Genomic DNA, 20062 nt, shown 5'->3' on the forward strand with positions numbered 1-20062 from the left:
GAGTATTAATTTTCATTTTATTTTAGTTTGGAGTATTTAAAGGGGGCAAATTCAAAGGCAAGAGAGAGCTGTGGAAATCTCATTCCAAGGTCTTTCCAACGGCAAGAAGGAATTTACCTGCAGACCAGAGTCATGAATGATAATAATTATAACAATCGTATTTGTTAAGCACTATATGTTATTCATTCATTCATTCAATTGTATTTATTGAGCGCTTACTGTGTGCAGAGCACTGTACTAAGTGCTTGGGAAGTACAAGTCAGCAACATATAGAGATGGTCCCTACCCAACAACAGGCTCACAGTCTAGAAGGGGGAAACAGACAACAAGACAAAACATTTGGACAGGTGTCAAAATCGTCAGAACAAATAGAATTATAGCTATATGTGCATCATTAACAAAATAAATAGAATAGTAAATATGTACAAGCAAAATAGAGTAATAAATCTGTACAAATATATTCAAGTGCTGTGGGGAGGGGAAGGAGATAGGACGGGCGGGATGGGGAGGACTGTACTAAGCACTGGGGTGGATACAAGCAGATCAGGTTGGACACAGTCCCTGTCCCACGTGGGGATCACAGTCTCAATCTCAATTTTACAGACGAGGTAACTAAGGCACAGTGAAGTGAAATGATCTGCCCATGGTCATACCCCAGACAAGTGGCAGAGCCAAAATTAGAAACTATTCATTCACTCATTCATGCAATCATATTTATTGAGCGCTTACTGTGTGCAGAGCACTATATTAAGCACTTGGGAAGTACATGTTGGCAAAATATAGAGATGGTCCCTACCCAACAATGGGCTCACAGTCTAGAAGGGGGAGACAAAGATAATAAACATGTCTCCTACCCAAGACGAGCTTACAGTCTAGAGGGTGAGACAGAAAAATAATATTGCTTGTAATGTGTTTGGGAAGACAAGGAGCCGAAAAAGATGCCCGTGCTCTATCCACTAGGCCATGCTGCTTCTATAGTGCTGCCCACCACTGGGAGAGGGGCAGAGCCTCTGAACCAAACAACTGATTTACATTTGACAAAAATCACAAAAAAACCCACAGGCAATTAGAATCATAAAGACCCTCATCAGGGCTAGAGCTAAGAGTAGGGCTAAGGCTGGTTTAGGGTTCAATGAGGACTCTGGTTGGGTGAGGATTAGGGTTAGGGATGGTTGTCGTTTGATTTGTCAGGGAAGCAGCGTGGCTCAGTAGAGAGAGCACGGGCTTGGGAGTCAGAGGTCGTGGGTTCAAATCCCAGCTCCGCCACTTGTCAGCTGTGTGACCTTGAGAAAGCCACTTAACTTCTCTGTGCCTCAGTTACCTCATCTGTAAAATGGGGATTAAGACTGTGAGCCCCAAGTGGAACAACCTGATCACCTTGTATCCCCCCCAGCACTAGAACAGTGTACATAGTAAGCGCTTAACAAGTACCACCATTATTATTATTGTTGTTATTAATTATTATTATTATTATTATTATTATTATTATTATTATTATTATTATTATTTTATAATCAGTTCAATTATGACACTGGACTTTGATTTGTCCAAGATTATTCTTTAGATATTTGTTATTTGGGACAGGGAAACCCTGGCACGGAATTCACTGAAAATAATAAAAAATAATCTTAAGTGTGAAAGGGTTACCAGAGACAAGTGATTTCCTGAGGGCCCTTTAAGTCTGCCATTCTCTGCCATTCTCCGACTCTGTCTCCTAATCAACTACTCTTACTATGGTTCTCTTCCTCTCACTCCTCTCCACTTACAGACATTTCCTTTGCTATTCATTATCTAGAGTTCCCTTTCTTTCCCTCTCTTCTCCAGACAGTGTTTGCCTGCAAGGTCCTTCATTATAGGGCCCCAACACCCTCATCTCCTGTTAAGAGCTTCTCTCTTCCCTGTCAGTGACTCTAAAGAAGGGTCTCACATACCCCCCATCCCCAACCATGCCTACCTCCCTCCCTCCACCCCAGCCCCTCCAGCGGGAAAACACAGGATTCTTTAGACAAGTCTCTCAGTGTCCTCAGAACCCACAGTCTGGTCTTTCAGATCACTTGTTTCATTGTACTTCTGCACAATCTGAAGGAAACCTTTGTTCTATATTGTGGCTTGAGGGTGTTGGGTCTTTCAGTCATTTCTGAGGTTTCCAGGAATACTCAGCTGTCCTACATCACAGGGTACACACCATCTTAATGAATCCCATGTTCAGGAAAACTCACATTATAGAATCTACGTCATGACTAATGCCATGCACACAGCCATTTCTTTCACCATTGCAGTTGTGTTTTATCCAGAGAATCACACGTTGTTGGAAGACCAGTCCCCAATTTCCCAGCAGCATTCTAGCCCCAAAGCAAAGAAAAAATGCATGTTGGAGGAGATTGGTTGCCTAGCCAAGCTAAACAGTTGCTGACTTCATTCCACGCTGAGAAGCAGCGTGGCTCATTGGAAAGAGCCTGGGCTTTGAAGTCAGAGATCATGGGTTCAAATCCTGGCTCCGCCACTTGTCAGCTGTGTGACTTTGGGCAAGTTGCTTAACTTCTCTGGGCCTCAGTTACCTCATCTGTAAAATGGGGATTAAGACTGTGATCCCCCTGTGGGACAACTTGATCACCTTGTAACTGCCCCAGTGCTTAGAACAGTGCTTTGCACATAGTAAGCGCTTAATAAATGCCATTGTTATTGTTGTTGTTATTATTATTCCTCATTGCCTCCCTCCGTAGGTATTAAGCCATTTGGAAGTTGATGTCCTAATGGAGGGAAAATCACCATCATCAGTGGTATTAATTGAGCACGTATTATGTGCAAAGCACTGTGCTAAGAGCTTGGGAGAGTGCAGTACAACAGAGTTGGCAAACACATTCCAGGAGCACTGTCTCTATTCAGGTGGGTAGTCCTCACTTGGCTCACCCAATGGTCCATTTGGCCACTCACTGTTCAGCCAACAAGAGGCTGACCCAGATTCATTCATTCATTTCATTCATTCAGTCATATTTATTGAGCTCTTATGGTGTGCAGAGCACCGTACTAAGCACTTGGAAAGAACAGTAAAGCGATAAAGAGAGACAATCCCTGCCTACAGTGGGCTTTACAGACTAGAGTAAGGGGGCAGCCAGACATCAAAACAAGTAAACAGGCATCAATATAAATAAATAGAATTATAGATATATATCTATAACTGCTGTGGAGCCGGGGGTGATGGTTGGGGGGGAGAGCAGAGGGAGCGAGTCAAGGTGACCCTGAAGCAGGGGGAGCTGAGGAAGAGGGGGCTGAGTCTGGGAAGGCCCCTTGGAGGAAGTGCACCTCCAGGAGGGCTTTGAAGATACTCAATCAATCAATCGTATTTATTGAGCACTTACTGTGTGCAGAGCACTGTACTAAGCGCTTGGGAAGTACAAGTTGGCAACATATAGAGACAGTCCCTACAGTCACTCCAGTGACCTGGGGTGGTGGTCTGCTAACTAAGAGAGGTGTCAACCTAAACCAAAGCCCCACCTAACAGGAATGGCTTGTGACAACTTTGCCACTTTTCTGCTGTGTGCCCACAGGGAAGTCACTTAACTTCACTGTGCCTCAGTTACCTCATGGGTATTCAGACCGTGAGCCCCATGTGGGACTGTATCCAGCCTGATTATCCTCTATCTACCCCAGTGCTTAGTACAGTGCCTGGAACACAATAAGCACTTAACAAATACCATAAAAAAAGGCTTACATTTATCTATCAGTCTCCTCCCTACTCTACTGGGAATGCAGGTACTGCCCTTTCTCTTACCTGTGAGTTTTCCAGTTGGGTCCAGGGAGAGTTCAGATCTGAAATTACTATATTTATTTTGGCTTCACGAGGAAAATGGAGCAATGTCAAACAAAGAATGAAAGGGACCCAGAGGTCATCATTTAAATAGATAATGAGGGAATTAAGGAGCATAAGATTCCACAGGCAATTTACCATCCAAGTAAATTGTTAATTTTAGGAAGATGAGCAATTTTAGAAATCTATTTCAGTTCTACTCTTCGTAAAATTGTAGGCTTGGCAAATGCTTAAAGTGTATTATTATTATTGTTGGTATTATGCTATCGAATGTTGGAAGTTACATATCTCTACACTCATGTGGGTTATATGCAGTTACAGCCTGCATTCTTTTCTGGTTTCACTGGGTAGTAAAGGGTATGCCCGCCCTATACAAGGGCACACCAGCAGATTTGTGTGTTGTTAAATATTCAAAGGCAGAGCAGATGCTGACGCACCATTTGCGTAAGCCTAGAGGAATATCTCGTTAAAGGGAGCAGAGTTTTCGACAAAGCACTGAGAATGTTTGTGGGGACTAGGCGTGATCCACTTAAAATGTCAGTCAGACTAGAGTGCAGGATGTGGACCCTCAGAATATTGGAAGGGTAAAAGCATTTTCCACGATGGATTTCCCAGAAGCTTTTGCCCTGTGTAACTTCTCTTCACCCACCCAACACCACGGGAGCACAGACCCTCTCTGTGCACAAAAGCAAGGTCAGAAAAGACCGGGACCTGGGAACAAAGAGTCTTTAGAAATATTGGAATGTGAGAGAGACTGTGATGGTTTGGAACCCGAGGACTGTGCCAGCAGTGAGGTGAAACATCAGGGCTTCCTCCTCCTAAGACTGTTTATCTATTGATCTCTGCCTTTGTTCAAAGAAGCAGCATGGCCTCATGGAAAGATCATTGGGCCTGAGAGTCCACAGCTGGGGTCTAATACTGGCTCTGCCACTTGTCTGCTGTGTGACCTTGGGCAAGTCACTGTGAGCCCACTTTTAGACTGTGAGCCCACTGTTGGGTAGGGACTGTCTCTATATGTTGCCAACTTGTACTTCCCAAGCGCTTAGCACAGTGCTCTGCACACAGTAAGTGCTCAATAAATACGAATGATTAATTGATTTCTAGACTGTGAGCCCACTGTTGGGTAGGGACTGTCTCTATATGTTGCCAACTTGTACTTCCCAAGCGCTTAGTACAGTGCTCTGCACACAGTAAGCGCTCAATAAATACGATTGATTGATTGATTTCTGGGCCTCGGTTTCCTCCTCTGTAAAATGGGGATTAAATACATGTTCATTCAATCGTATTTATTGAGCGCTTACTGTGTGCAGAGCACTGTACTAAGCGCTTGGGAAGTACAAGTTGGCAACATATAGAGTTGGCCCCTACCCAACAGTGGGCTCACAGTCTAGAAGTGGGCTCACAGTCTACATGGTTTTTTTTGATGGCATTTATTAAGCGCTTACTATGTGCAAAGCACTGTTCTAAGCGCTGGGAAGGATACAAAGTGATCAGGTTGTCCCTCGTGGGGCTCACAGTCTTCATCCCCATTTTACAGATGAGGTAACTGAGGCACAGAGAAGTGCAGTGACTTGCCCAAAGTCACACAGCTGACAATTGGTAGAGCCGGGATTTGAACCCATGACCTCTGACTCCAAAGCCCGTGCCCTTTCCTACTGAGCCACGCAGCTTCTCATGTTCTCCCCTCCCTTCAGACTGTGTGCCCCATGACTGACAGGGACTGTGTCTGAACTGATTATCTTGTCTTTCCCTATTGCTTCATAAACTGTGTGGTACATAGTAAGTACTTAACAAATACCACGATAATTATGATTGCATTTTAAAGATTCCCACTTGCCTGTGTCTTGATATTTAGGATTTACAGTTCTTTTTTAAGTGTCTGCCCCAACCCCTTTCCACCATCTATCCTTTCATGTGGGATAGGGATCATGTCTAAATTTGCTCATTTTGTATTAACCCAGAAGCTCGGTACAGTGCTCAGCAAATTACTCCTAGGTAACTTTATGGGTGAGGTATAGGAAAGGAAGGTTGAGAATGCAAAGTTCTTGTGGTCTAAGAAGATATTTCCAATTTTCTATTTCTCCTTGCAGAAAAACTCAATAGATAAAGAGAGAGATAATTTTTGAATTTCATGCAGCAGACTCACAGCAAAATATATTTAGCATAGAACAATATAAAACATAGCGCCTTTGTCATTTGTGTCTCTTGTTAAGTAGAAATTGGGTCGTTTGCCTTCTTTTAGGTGGCCCTCTTGATTTAAGCTAAAAAAATGAGCTCACGGCTTATGATTGCATTATCCACAAATGTCGCATAGGCAAGGTTGTCAGGACAATAATCTGAAGTATTTCAGGAAACTGTGTGCACCATTACAATTACTGACACTTTCAATAATTTTAAAGGGTTGCGTTAAAGCATTAATCAACGGTAATTATACTACAGTTAATTCAAAAACACTCACAGGTGCTTTAGTAAGGGAAAAACAATATAAAATCTTGCAAGTGACATCAAATAATATGCTGCCATAAATTTCAAAGAGGGTAAATGGGCATATTAGGAAACCGTGATGGTTTGATCCTGTTGTTGATGGGTAGTGTGTGAAAAATCTGAGGACTTTTCACACACACACGCACACACACGCACACACACGCACACACACACACCCCTCCCCCCCCCCCCCACTCTTAGCTGTCCAGAACTCAGTCCATATACACTCAATTTCATATTCCATTCTTGCCTATCAATGTTCAAGAGTCTTTCAAACCAGGTTGTTCTTGTATCGTCTATCTTGTATACTAGTATACTTAGAACAGTGTTTGACACATGGCAAGCACTTAACAAATACCATAATTAGTACTATTAAATTTGTCATAACTCTTCTTATACTTTCTCCTTCTGGAACTGGCTGAAACAGTTTCTTTTGGTCTTCAGAGATTTCCAACCCCTCTGTGAGTGCACCAAAATATCAGGGAGTGTTTTCAAGGGCATCCCGTTATCCAAACGCCTCCTTACACATCCAGGAATATTTCACAGTCAGAATGCATTGGTGGGATACCTCAGTACGTTTCTTTATAGTTTCCACAGTCACAGCCCCTTTTTAGCCATAGCCCAGCCACCTTATCACACACAAACTTACACATCTTTGTAGACTCCTGTCAGGCTCACACTTGCCTTCGAAAAGCCACAGCCCTGACCCCTAGCCCAAAGAGAATCGATTTCCTTTTATTCCTAGGGCCATGTTGGGACTGTCCCAATTCCCATATGTTAATTTTATTTATTTTTAACATGTAAACCTACCGTGAAGCAAGAGGGTGTCTGGAAAGTTATTGATCTAGTGCCAAATTCATTTTGATAGATTTTGGTTTGGGGAAAAATTGCACCCGGTGCCGATCCATCGGTAATGGGTGTGCTGCATGCTGCCACGACACATGTTGGTGAGGCTGTCCCAATGACTGGTGGCACTCATGGACGCACGACCACCATCCTGGCCCTGCTGTTGGACCTCCCCTCTGATTTAGGATGCCACAGTTTCATTCTGAAAGCAGATGAAGCCAACTTGTGTCAAATTGTGCTCCATATCCTTTTCTGAACATAGGCCTTGGAAAGGCAGGTTTGAAGTGTCAATCAGGCAACCGGTCAACCAATCAGAGGACACATAGGAGAATCCAGTCATAAAAATGCCTGTCTCTACAAGGTAAAATGAATCGATTTAGCCATATCCTGAATTATGACAATTCCCTTTTGATTTGATTAAAGCCAGTACAGGGCACACTAGCAGGATTCAGAAACAAATTTTAGGAAGCTGCATGCTTCCTGCTGACAAGACCAAATTCTTCTTCATTCAAATGTCCTCCTTTCATCATTCATCTTGTCTCTTCATTTCTATTTAATTTAACTTATTCTAGCCAGGGAACCCTGGAAAGTGTTTAGGAGGGTGACACAGTAGCAGATTATTACAAAGTGAGAAGGATGAACCTTACATGAATAAGAGGAAGTTAAATTTAATAACACATCCTCCTTTGCTGGTTCTATGTCTGATGTAGCACTGCCTTCCTGCTTTCAGAATCCCAAAGCAGATATTTAATACCATATTGGAGTCTGAGTTGTTGGGCATGATAAAAATGCCTTTAAATTATGACCTGGAATCTGTTGTTTCATAGGGGCTATATCCTTTCTTTCTGCTGTGTACTTGGTTTCAGATCAGAAAAAAGTAATATTTTACATCCCTTGCAGTCTAGGCCCTTTTGTTTCTGGGTGAGGGCCAAGATTTTCATTTCTCTCTTTCAAGTCACAAATTTTCACAATTCCAGGTTAACTGGCACATACTTCTGCCTGCTGGTAGAGATTGTCAATCAGTAGGTAGTCATCTTGGACAGCCTGTTTTGAAAGAGTAACTGAATTATTGTTTTTTGTTTTGGTTTTTAGTGAAAGAAAACATTCCCTTTTTAGAACAGCATCTAGTTCTCCGGAGCTGAAACTGACTTTTATGGGATGTGCCGCTTTACAGACGGGAAGGGAAGGCTGGATTTCAGAAGTGTCGCTGGATTTCTACACTCCTAACTGGCATCAGTAAGCTTAAAGTGCCTCATTGTTCGTGTGTTTTCTCTCTCTCTCTTCCTCCAGCCTTTCCTTCTCATCATTCTCTTTCTTTGCCAGTGGGAACCATAACCTTAATGCAACGGATTTTACTTTGCACCCACACGTAGCATTGGACCAGGCAGGAATCCATTTCTTGTGGGTTTTCTATATTTAAAGGGCCTTGCCTTCTCAGCCCTTCCCATCCACCCTTCTCCCTGTCAATCAGTGATTATTATTAATAATAATAATTATGGTATTTGTTAAACGTTTACTAGGTGCCAAGCACTTTTTGAAGTGCTGGGGTAGACACAAGGTCATCAGGTTGTCCCACATGGGGCTCACAGTCTTCATCCCCATTTTACAGATTAGGTAACTGAGGCACAGAGCAGTTAAGTGGCTTGCCCGAGGTCACACAGAAGACAAGTGGTGGAGTCAGGATTAGAACCTGCATCCTCTGACCCCCAAGCCTGTGCTCTTTCCACTAAGCCACGCTGCTTCTCCAACCAACAAGGAAGAGGTAAATGTGGCCTTCCTTCCATTGGAAATCTGCTAAAATGTAATGACTGCAGTATTTGTTAAGCACTTATGTGTCAAGCACTATTATAAGTCATGGGGTAGATACAAGTTAATGAGGTCAGACACAGTCCCTATCCCACATGGGACTCACAGTCTAAGTAGGAGAGAGAACAGATATGCATTCCCATTTTCACATGTGGAAATTGAGGGACAGAGAAATTAAGTGACTTTCCCAAGGTCGCACAGAAGGTGAGTGATGGAGCCGGGATTAGAACCCAGATGCTCTGAGTTCTAAACCTGTTTTTTTTTTTTCCACTAGGCCAAGCTGCTTCCTATTCAGCAAGGGATTGATTGAATGAAGTGACAGAGAGAGGATTAGAACCCAAGCTTTCCTACTCCCAAGCCTACGCTCATTAATAATAATAATAATAATGATGGCATTTATTAAGTGTTTACTATGTGCAAAGCACTGTTCTAAGCAGTGGGGAGGTTGCAAGGAGATCAGGTTGTCCCATGGTGGGGCTCACAGTCTTAATTTCCATTTTACAGATGAGGGAACTGAGGCCCAGAGAACTTAATAATAATAATAATAATGGTATTTGTTAAGCGCTTAATATGTGCTAAGCACTGTTCTAAGTGCTGGAGTGGATACAAGGTGATCAGGTTGCCCCACGTGGGGCTCACAATCTTAATCCCCATTTTACAGTTGAGGTAACTGAGGCCCAGAGAAGTGAAGTGACTTGCCCAAAGTCACACAGCTGACAATTGGCAGAGCCAGAATTCAAACCCATGACCTCTGACTCCAAAGCCTGGGCTCTTTCCCCTGAGCCGTGCTGCTTCTCTACTAACTAGGCCTGCTCAAGGGCCAGTCTGTCCTTCTGACACTCCCTTTGAAGGTTAGGATGTCTGCTCAGGAAAGAGAATAGCACAATCAATATTGGCCAGTGATTAGTAATAAGGTGCAGGGGGAGTGGACTCCAGTCACACCCTCTTCCTGTGACTCTCTTTGCCGATTACATGACACCTCTACTTCTGGATTATGTGGGAACTGAAATTGCAGGAGGGAGTCGCAGTTTCAAATATCAAACAACCCCATGGAAGCAGCTTGGAATAATGGATAAAGCACAGTCCTGGGAGTCAGAAGGTCATGGATTCTAATCCTGGCTCCTGCAGTGTGACCTTGGACAAGTCATTTCACTTCTCTGTGCCTCAGTGGCCTCATCTGTAAAATAGGAATTAAGACTGTGAGCCCCATGTGGGACAAGGACTGTGTCCAACCCGATTTGTTTGTATCCACCCCAGTGCTTGGCACATAGTAAGAGTGCATTAAATACCATTATTACTATTAAAGAAGCAGGCAGAAGGGCTAACTAGGTCATAATTGGAAGATAATTTTAGTTCATTACGTTGCAATCTCAATGATGCTTTCATGGGCCTGAATTTTTAGTATGCCTTTGGTGAAAATATATTTCACTCATTTCTAATGAATCAGATCAGATAACAGCTCAGAGACACACCGCCTTTTATGACTTTCGGACCAGACCACTGGGGTAGGCACAGTATACGAACTTGTCGCTTCAAAGCTTCATAGTCTTTGCTCTGCAGAGAAAAGGCATGATCATTTCTTTCTTTAGTTACTGCAGAGGCAAACATAATCTTGACTGGATTTATTGTAAAAAACAACCAAAATAATTTATCATTTTGGATATTTGCCTCCTTGTCATGTCATCAAATCTAATGGTTTATTCTTAATTTATGACAGAAATACTGGCGCAATAAGGTAAATGTCAACTATAACGACGCTGTTTGTCACCATGAAAATGTGGAGCAAAGTAAAGTAGGAAATTATGCTTAATGTGTCAGAGTAAGAAATTTGAGACAGGGTTGCTATCTGTATTCATTAGGTTAACTTTTGGAAGGTGACATCTCTTCTTTAAAAAACCTCAACCCTTTAGAATCTACATACTCTCCATCAAAGAGTTTCTCTTAAGGTGGTTTGGGAAAAAACCAGGCAGCCTGGGATAATGTAAACACTCCATATCAGTGTACTGTAAACGCTTCAAGAGAGACTTCACATAACATCCATAGGCCAAGTGTTCGAGCGGAAGCAGTGTGGCCTAGTGGAAACAACACGGGCCTGAGAATCAGGACTTGCTCTTTAATCTCAATTCCACCACTTGTCGACTGCGTAATCTTAGACAAGTCACTTAACTTCTCTTTGCTTGTTAACTCACCTGTTAAACGGGGATCAAGGCTGTGAGCCCTATGTGGGACAGGAACTGTGTCCAACCGGATTTACTTGTATCTATGCCAGAGTTTAGTACCATGGCAGGCACAGAGTAAGGGCCTAATGAATACCATTTAAAAAAAAACTGGTTGGAAACAGTGGTGAGCAGAGCCTACGCACAATTGGCCATTCATTCATTCATTCGCATTTATTGAGTGCTTACTGTGTGAGCCCTTTCTTTGAAAGGTGAGAGTCCATACTCCATGTGCCACTTTCATTCATTCATTCACTTGATCATATTTATTGAGTGCTTACTGTGTGCAGAGCACTGTTACTAAGTGCTTGGAAAGTACAATTAGGCAACAGAGAGAGACAATCCCTACCCAACAACGGGCTCACAGTCTAGAAGGGGGGAGACAGACAACAAAACAAGTGGAGAGGCATTAATAGCATCAAAATAGATAAATAGAATTGTAGATATATACACTTCTCCACCTCCTGGAACGTGGGACTGGACTGAGCACATCTCTCCCTCGGTAGAGGAGTTCCTGCAGTGGGAGGACTGAGTCTTCAGGGGCCTCCAATGGTGTAGGCCCTCCAGCCCAGTTATCAGGAGAGATGGTGAAGATACGGGCCATGGATCATCCCGGAGAGGAGGGTGGAAAGGGTGGGTGGAAGACTTTGTCCTGCAAATCCTTCTGCCCAGCTGACTGTCACTGGGTGACTCCTAGTCCTCAAATTTGGGAAGGTGAAAACGGAATAAGCAAAATTCGGAATTAAAATGTTAAACATGGACCATAAGGTCCTCGAAGGCAGAGACCAAGTCTTCTACTACTTTTTTGGTACTCTCTCAAGCTCTTAAGACAGTTCTCTGCACGTAGAAAGCATTTTAAAAAATAACACTGATTGATTTCAGTACTGGATTGATACCAGGACAAAAACATTCAGGGCACAAACATATAGTAGGAAGGCAGAGAATGCCTTTTTCCAATCGCTGCCAGTGCAGCAGTTATCCTGGATCTAGGAATCAATCGAATTTATTGAGCACTAACTGTGTGCAGAACACTATACCAACCATTAAGAAGAGTAATAATAATAATAATAAAAATGATGGTATTTGTTAAGTGCTTACTATGTGCCAAGCTCTGTTTTAAAAGTACAATATAACAGAGTTGGTAGACGCGTTCCCTGCCCACAGTGAGCTTACAGTCTAGAGGAACCAGTGCTTAGTACAGTGCTTGGGACATAGTAAGCACTTAACAAATACCACCGTCATTATTATCACCATTATTAAGAAGAGACTCTAATGCCGTTCAACCAGGGTTGTGCAGGTGTGACTATCCTGTACTGTTCATACATGCAGTTGGATCCCTGCAGAATGCGCTTCCACTGCTGTTCGTGGGAACTGTCGACAAGGATGGCGTAGTCATGAAGTTTATGTACCTCCGTGGAGAGGAGAAAGCAAAGGGTGAAATGGCAAACCTCTGGCTGCAATTGCCCTCCCTGACTAAACCATCCTTTCCTCTTCTCCCACTCCCTTTCTGCATCACCCTGACTTGCTCCATTTATTCACCACCCCCACCCAGCCCCACAACACTTATGAGCTAGTCCTGACAGTCTCTACAAGTCTGGCTTTTGGGGTGTTGAGGTGAGATGCTCTTTTGAGAGGCCCTTTGGAAGAGAAAGATGAGGTTTAACCTGCAGGAATGGGAGAGGGATTTCAATTGCAGGGATTTATGGGACAGAGGGGCCAAAGTGAGAAGCTGGAAGATGTGGGCCAAAGCAAGCAGTGATGACATTGATTTGACGGGATAGCGGAAGTCAGGGGAGTTCTAGCAGGGAAAACAAGCTCTTGAAGTCTACACAATCCCTTGAAGCTCTATATTGTCCTGCTACACTGCAGCTCCATTATCTTCTTTATTTATATTAATGTCTGTCTCCCCCTCTAGAATGGAAGTTCACTGTGGGCAAGGAATGTGTCTGTTGATTGCTGTGTTGTACTCTCCCAAGCACTTAGTACAGTGCTCTGCACACAGTAAGCACTCAATAAATCCTGCCTCCTATCTGATGTACTCAAGACTATTCTCTATTTATCGGCATCCAATTGATCCTGGACTGGCCAAGTCATTATTGTGGGGGAAAAGGGGTCCTAGAGAAAGGACGGTTTACACATCCTCTCCATCAGGACAGGCTGGGTGTTCAAACGGAGGCCAAATCACATTACTTCTGAACCCAGAGAGGAACATGTGGTCTCTAGGGGACAGAGAAATGCTTTTCTCGGGAACAGACGACATTAAAAAAACCATTTCGTTAAACGTGTTGATTTGACAGTTGTTGAGACTCGGCTCAAATGAATGTACGTAGGGAAAACTCCACCGCCAGCTGTTTCTGTTGAAGGGCCTGAGAGCGGGAAGATAGTGGAGCTGCAATGTAGCAGGACAATATAGAGCTTCAAAGGATTGTGTGGACTTCAAGAGCTTGTATTCCCTGCTAGAACTCCCCTGACTTCCTCTATCCCATCAAGTCAATGTCATCACTGCTTGCTTTGGTCCACGTCTTCCAGCTTCCCACTTTGGCCCCTCTGTTCCATAAATCCCTGCAATTGAAACCCCTCTCCCATTCCTGCAGGTTAAATCTCATCTTTCTCTTCAAAAGGGCGTCTCACAATTGCATCTCACCTCAACACCCCAAAAGCCAGATTTGTAGAGATTGTTAGGACTCGTCAGGATTGTCAGGATAATCTCAGGACTATCCAAAGGTGAAAAGAACATGATGGTGGAAAACCAAGAAATGATGAAACAATGCAACAGAGACAGGATGCACACACCCAGGGTACTGGTATGTTGTTTTGGTAATTTCTTCTTTCATCGTTCCTTATGTGTCTGTTGCCAAACTCCTTCCAACTCTTATTCTGGGATTGTGAACCCCTCTGAGGGGAAAGGACCAGTGTTTAATGCCTCACACACGAAGGTGCTTAATACATACTCTGAGAAGCAGCATGGCTAGCGGGAAATCTCCTCCACACCGTAAGCTTCTTGTAGGCAAGGGATATGTCTACGATCTTTGTTACATTGTACTTTCCCAAGCGCTCAGAACAGTGCTGTGCACACAGTAAGCACTTAATAAATACCACTGATTGACTGATGGTTGAAAGGTCACAGATCTGGGAGTCAGAAGACCTGGATTCTAATCCTGCCTCTGTCAATTTCTTGCTGTGTGATTTTGGGCAAGGCACTTAACTTTTCTCTGCCTCAGTTTCTTCATCTGTAAAATGAAGATTCAGTACCTGTTCTCCCTCCAACATGGCCTGTAAGCCCCATGGTCTCTGTCCCACCTGATTATCTTGCTTCTTCTCCAGGGTTTAGTACAGTGTGTGGCATATAGTAAGTGCTTAACAAATACCGTGCCTCCATTGCCATGAGGACGGATTCCTGGGAGAGCGGTCACCTATTATGTTCTTTCAACATTCCCGCGGCACCCATCAGAGACAGATTCCTGGTCTGGTTGGACTGTGGAGCTGACCCAGTAAGGCCATGGCCTCATGATATTACGTTCTTTGGGTTATTTGGGAATTATCTGGGTTTGCCTGCTGAAAGCCACGTATTGGGTATAGCCAGAGCCAGAATATCCCAGCAGATGGACTTATCTGGGAAGCCCCATCCCAGGGACTGGGCAACGTGCAGGTCTTTAACACTTGAAGGACTCTAAACATTTAATTTTGTTGTGGAAATAGCATATGCCTGGAGGAACCGTCATTCATGCAATATTAATGTTCCCGCGGAAAGATCTGAATCGCAAAATAATGTTCCAGGATTCAAATTGCTTTCCAACAGGATCCAGCTGCAGGTTATCAATGATCGTTTTAGTGCTCTTTAGCCCCTCCATAACTGTCCAAGTCAGATGAACTGGGGGGAAAAAAAGCAAATTATTGTAAGCGAGTTAGTTGTGGGCTATTGTAACAACAAAAATGTTAAAAAAAAAGAGTAAATATGGTAAAACTCCAGCTAGCTAGGACCTCATGTAGGGTTTTTCAAATGGTTTGGAGCTACACATACAGGCAACTAAGAGGTAGTGTGCCCATGAGAGATGGGAACTTGGATTGATTTGATTACCTTTTATCTATCCCAGTGCTTAGCATATATTAACTCTTAATGATACCATTATGAATACCATTAATGAATACCATTAAAAAAAATTCAACCCAGGGAAAAATTAAACCTGGGTCAACTGGAAAGGAAACACATGAAATCAGTGAAAATATGGTTGGTTCTTTGAAGAGACAGCAAGAAAGGTAGGGAGGGGCCAGCCTCCGCGGGGACCATTCGGTAGTAGTAATAATAATAATAATACCTGTGGTATTTAAGTGCTTACTATGTGCCAAGTACAAGATAATCAGATTCCACATGGGGATTGCAGCCTAAGTAGGAGGGAGAACAGGTACTGAATCCCCATTTTGCAGATGAGGGAACTGAGGCACTAAGAAGTTAAGTCACTTGCCCAAGGCCACACAGCAGACAAGTGGCAGAGTCAGGATTAGAACCCAGGTCCTCTGACTCTTAGGTTTCCACCAGCTCGTACTGCTTCCTACATCATCACTTAGTCCCACTGTCCAGCTGCTGGATGGACATAGCTGATTGCTGTAATTGGGTTCCAGCTCAGCTTGAAAACCGATGGAACTCTAATGGCTCAACGCTCTTGGCAGTTTTTGACAATGAAGGGGAAACTGGAATGGAGCTGAAGAGCCAGAGCTGCCTATTGAAGCTCACCCCAGGTAGAGGTGAGGGGAGTGGATCCCAGTTAGGGCCTGGAGAGCTGGATAGAAGGGACAGCAGAGGACAAGGGAGCAAGGAGGAGGTAGCCCCAGAGACAGTGGCAGGAAAGAACAAGGGTCCAGAAATCAGAGAAAACAGATGAGGCTTTGAGTGCTCACGATGTACAGAACACTCTACTAAGCACCTGGGAGAGCACAGTAAAATAAAATTGGTGGGCATGATCCCTGCTCTCAAGGACCTTACAATCTAGTGGGAGAGGAGGATGTGAAATACAGATAGGGGAAGTGGCAGATTGTAAGGATATGTAGCCAAGTCCTGTGCTTAAGGGGTCAAACCCCCTATTTAATGCACAGATGGCCCAGCAGGGAGGGCAAATAAAGTGGGGAAATGAGGGATTAGCCAGGGAAAGCCTCTTGGAGGAGATATGGTTTTGGTAAGACTGAGGAAAAAAAAAACACAAAGAAGGATAGGTGGGGAAAAAGGGGGAAAGGGATAAAATTGCAGGGAGAAGTAGCCATTCACCCAATGGATACCTCTCCCTGCCATTCTCTTCCACCACCACTATCCTGTCAGTCATATTTATTGAGCGCTTACCATGTGCAGCGCACTGGATTAAGTGCTCAGGAGATTAAAATACAACAATATAACGGGCACATTCCCTGCCCGCAATGAGCTTATAATCTAGTGAAGTGAGGTAGAGTGTCATCCTCTTTCACCCGCAGCCACACAGGAGGAAGCGGTGGCCACCACTGCAGTCAGGAGCAGGTCCCTTCAGTGGCTCTTCAGATAGCAAGTGGAACTCTGAAAATCACTGGCCAAATGGGAGAAGCCAGCTTGGACACACCTGGGCCATGTCCCCCCACGAATGATCATCCAGAGAGAATTTCCAAGGTGCTAAAATAATAAAAAAAAGATAGCATCCATATTACAACATTAGCTGAAGTGAGAATTAGAAAATCATCACGTTTCTAAAGGTTCCATTTCATTTCTTCTATGCCTAGTGCATCATTAAAGAGCAGAGCCACTTGCCTGCCCCCAAAAGAAACAAATTAACATTTCTCCTGACCTCTGCTATTTTGCTTTGTGAAAAAGTAATAATGCTTAAGCAGTACTTTAGTTCCCCAAATTCCTCAGATGAGTTTGCATTTACCACTAGAAAGGCTAACTCTCATTACATTCCCTTTTGCTCAAGGAAAAGCTAGTGTTTATATTTTAGGCTCCAATGCCACAGTTTTGTAATCAAAAAGAGATATGATGAAAGGTATTCATTCATTCAATCAATCGTATTTATTGAGCACTTACTGTGTGCAGAATACTGTACTAAGTGCTTGGGAAGTACAAGTTGGTAACATATAGAGATGGTACCTACCCAACAGTGGGCTCACAGGGGAAAAAAACCTAATTTCTCCATTTATAATAAGCCAGGTTACATTTTGGAATTGCACACACTAGACAAATGAAAGTTATATTGATAGCTCTGGCTATCCCCCCATCTTACCTCCTTCCCTTCCCTGCAGCACCTGTATACAGGTGCTGTATACATATTTATGTATATATTTGTACATATTGTACATATTATGTACATGTTTGTACATATTTATTACTTTTTATTTATTTATTTTACTTATACATATCTATTCTATTTTATTTTATGTTTGGTTTTGTTCTCTGTCTCCCCCTTTTAGACTGTGAGCCCACTGTTGGGTAAGGACTGTCCCTATATGTTGCCAACTTGTACTTCCAAAGCGCTTAGTACAGTGCTCTGCACACAGTAAGCACTCAATAAATACGATTGATTGATTGATATGTTTCACCTAGATGATCATCAGGTGCATTGATTTGCTGCTGGGGTGTGATGCCAGGTAGCATCTCAAACATCACCAAGGGTGAAAGTGAAGATACGGTGCAAGATAGGGGGCAGATTGAAAAAAAAAATTCAGAAAATGAGCAGCTCCTACATGTTTTCTAATTTTACCAGCCTAGTTTTCCGGCTATTGAGGGGGGTTCTTGATTCCTGAGATGGAGACAGCAGGTCGATCCCAGTAGGTGGCGCTACAGTCTTGTGCTATAAAAATTGCTCCCTTGTGGGCTCCCCTGATTCCCCTTCTAAACTCAAGAGTGTGTGATTCATTCATTCATTCATTCATTCATTCATTCAATCGTATTTATTGAGCGCTTACTGTGTGCAGAGCACTGTACTAAGCGCTTGGGAAGTACAAGTTGGCAACACATAGAGACGGTCCCTACCCAACAGCCGGCTCACAGTCTAGAAGCGGGAGACAGAGAACAAAACAAAACATACTAACAAAATAAAATAAATAGAATATGTACAAATAAAATAGAGTCATAAATACGTACAAACATATATACATATATACAGGTGCTGTGGGGAGGGGAAGGAGGTAAGGCAGGGGGGATGGGGAGGGGGAGAATGGGGAGAAGAAGGAGGGGGCTCAGTCTGGGAAGGCCTCCTGGAGGAGATGAACTCTCAGTAGGGCCTTGAAGGGAGGAAGAGAGCTAGCTTGGCGGATGATAGCTGTTGCCTGGGGAAACTGATCCCCTGCATCTGCCTGGATGCAAAGATTGCCCAAGGCATTGGACCTGATCCATCAGTGGCCACCACGTTATCCAAGGAGGCTTTGGTCCAAGAAGGGGGTAGGGGAAGAGACAGGGAAATCCCACTGGAGGTGGTGCTACATAATAATAGTAATAATAATAATAATAATAATAATAATAATAATAATAATAGCATTTGTTAAGCACTTATTACGTGCAAAGCACTGTTCTAAGCGCTGGGGGGATACAGTGTGATCAGGTTGTCCCACCTGGGGCTCACACTTGTTAATATGTTTTGTTTTGTTCTCTGTCTTCCCCTTCTAGACTGTGAGCCCACTGTTGGGTAGGGACCGTCTCTATATGTTGCCAACTTGTACTTTCCATGCGCTTAGTCCAGTGCTCTGCTCACAGTAAGCGCTCAATAAATACGATTGAATGAATGAATGAACGCATCCCCATTTTACAGATGAGGTAACTGAAGCTCAGATAAGTGACTTGCCCAAAGTCACACAGCAGACGTGGCGGAGCCGGGATTCGAACCCATGACCTCTGACTCCAAAGCCCGGGCTCTTTCCACTGAGCCATGCTGCTACTTAATAATAATAATGATGATGATGATGACATTTGTTAACTGCTTACTATGTGCAAAGCACTGTTCTAAGCGCTGGGGAAGATACAAGGTGATCAGGTTGCCCCACATAGGGCTCACAGTCTTAATCCCCATTTTACAGATGAGGTAACTGAGGCTCAGAGAAGTGAAGTGACTTGCCCAAGGTCACACAGCAGACATGTGGTGGAGCCGGGTGGGGCTTGAAAGAGTGACTTGGGGTCTAGGTCCACTTTAACAGCCCCTAAAACTTGCTCCACAAGAGCCTTTCCCCCTCCCTTCCCAGTTTGACTCACTTCCACCAGTTTGATTCACTTCCACCGCGCATCATCCGGATGAGGAACAAGGCCGGGGGCCTCAGAAATCCTGAAAAGGAGGTCATACCTGCCAAAGAGGTCTCCCTGGTGTTTGGTCTGAGCATCAGTATATCCTATTCAGAACTGAAAACAACCCCCCAAATGTTCTTGATCTGTTTAGACATAAACAGAAGCAGCGTGGCTCAGTGGAAAGAGCACAGGCTTTTTGGAGTCAGAGGTCATGGATTCGAATCCTGGGTCTGCCACATGTCTGCTGTGTGACCTTGAGCAAGTTACTTAACTTCTCTGAGCCTCACTTACCTCATCTGTAAAAATGAGGATTACGACTGTGAGCCCCATGTGGGACAACCTCATCACCTTGTATCCCCCCCAGCGCTTAGAATAGTGCTTTGCACATAGTAAGCACTTAACAAATGCCATTAGTATTATTATAAACAATGTGTGGCTTGGGCAAACTACTTATGCTTTGTGCAACTCTTGAGAACAGTGGGAGTGGTAATGCATCTGGTTTTCAAGTGGGTTTAAGACATGTTCATCAAAGATCTTGAGATCCTTTAATACTCTAAATCACACGTCATGCCGGCATTTTAGTTTCACTCCTTTGCATTTTAAACCTGCATCCCGTTCTGGGCCAGGGATCAAACACTCATCCCGTGTTTTGTTTTTTGGGGGGTTTTTTTTTGC

This window comes from Tachyglossus aculeatus, chromosome 12 (assembly GCF_015852505.1).
Source record: "Tachyglossus aculeatus isolate mTacAcu1 chromosome 12, mTacAcu1.pri, whole genome shotgun sequence".
In the NCBI taxonomy this organism is placed as follows: domain Eukaryota; kingdom Metazoa; phylum Chordata; class Mammalia; order Monotremata; family Tachyglossidae; genus Tachyglossus; species Tachyglossus aculeatus.